The following is a 1,544-nucleotide window of genomic DNA, read 5'->3' on the forward strand; positions in this document are numbered from 1 at the left end:
GGCTGTGGCCCCCGCCGCGGCTCGTGCCGGCCCATGGCCCGCGCGCCCCCGCCGGGGCCCCCGGGCGGCCGGGCTCCTGCCCCCGGGGCCCACGGGCCTCGCCGCTAGTGCGTCTCCTCCGGCCCCGGGCCCGCGCACGCGTGGGAAAGTTGGCCTGGAACCGGCCCGACCAGTTCCGCTGGCGCGCGGACCGGCCGCAGAAGTTGGTGCTGCAAAACTTTTTTGGGGGGTTCCGCGGGAGCCCCCGTGCGTCGGGACCGGATGCACGCCGGTTAGCGACCCCTGGGCCGAGAGAGGTACCCCCAGAGCGACGCGCAGTGGGGGCGCCCCGGCCCTGCTGCCCGGGGGCTATGGCCATGGTGGCCGGAGGCTGGGGCGGTCCCGGCGGCGGTGGAGACACGAATGGCGTGGACAAGGCGGGTGGCTACCCGCGCGCCACCCACCGAGGAGGACTCGGACTCGCTTCCGGGCGCCCAGATAACCTGTGTGCGAGCTGGCGGCGCGGCTGCTCTTCAGCACAGTGGAGTGGGCGCGCCAAGCGCCCTTCTTCCTCGAGCTGCAGGTGGCTGGCCAGGTGGCCCTGCTGCGGCTCAGCTGGAGAGAGCTGTTCAGTGCTGAACACAGCACAGTGCCCCCTGGCGGCATGCGCGCATTCCTGGTCTCAGAAACGTTTCTTGCGCGAGCCCATTCACGGAACGGGCTTTCAAATGATGCGTTCCAGCCACTGGCCCAACTGTGAGTGCTCCACCGTTGCCTGATCTGGCAGCTAGAGGTGTACGCTCTGGGTTTGACCTTCGGCTAAAGCCTCAAAACCCCAAGCAAGGCTAATGAGTATCATGCCCCTACTCAAAGCCTAGCACCTCCCCCCTTTTTGACACCACCCCTTTTTTGGCGCCTCCCCTAGTTTTTTGACGCTGCACCTCTTTTATATTTTCGTTTTCTTTTTTTCCCTTCTTTTCGACACTTGCCATCTTCACCACCTGCTCTGATGGGCAACTCCCTGGGCCGTCTAGGCTCCCGGGCTCAGCACCCAGAACCAGGTGCCCAGGTCCCTCCCAGGGCCCCCAGGAGCCTGCAGGTGGCACGCAGAGTTGGCCTAAGGCCCTGGGATGGCCGAGGTTCCCCAGTTGTGTCTTCCAATGGACAGGATCACAGGCCATCCTTCATGCCAGCACGGGGCCTGCTTCGGCGCTCTCTCCCAGCCCTCTGGAGGCGAAGACCACCGATCGTGCAGACCCTGCGGTCCTTCTTGGGGGTCTACACCTCTGTAGGCAGTCTTCACCCTTGGAGGAATCGCGGGAGGGCTGCACCCCACCGCAACGTGTCCCGCAGCTCCATCAGGGCCGTGAGTCAATGGATTCGATCTTGGGTCCCCGAGCAGGCTGTCACATCTCTGCGGCCACCAAGCCCCCGGGGTGTCCAAGGTCCTAGCACAGAAGGGGTCCAGAGGGAGAGCAGGTTGGAGAGGTCCAGGCAGCAGACAGACATCACCATCCCAGAGGGGCCAGCTGGTCGGAATAGGGGCCCTGGTGGCACCAGGAGGA

This window comes from Tenrec ecaudatus, chromosome 12 (assembly GCF_050624435.1).
Source record: "Tenrec ecaudatus isolate mTenEca1 chromosome 12, mTenEca1.hap1, whole genome shotgun sequence".
NCBI classification, from domain to species: Eukaryota; Metazoa; Chordata; class Mammalia; order Afrosoricida; family Tenrecidae; genus Tenrec; species Tenrec ecaudatus.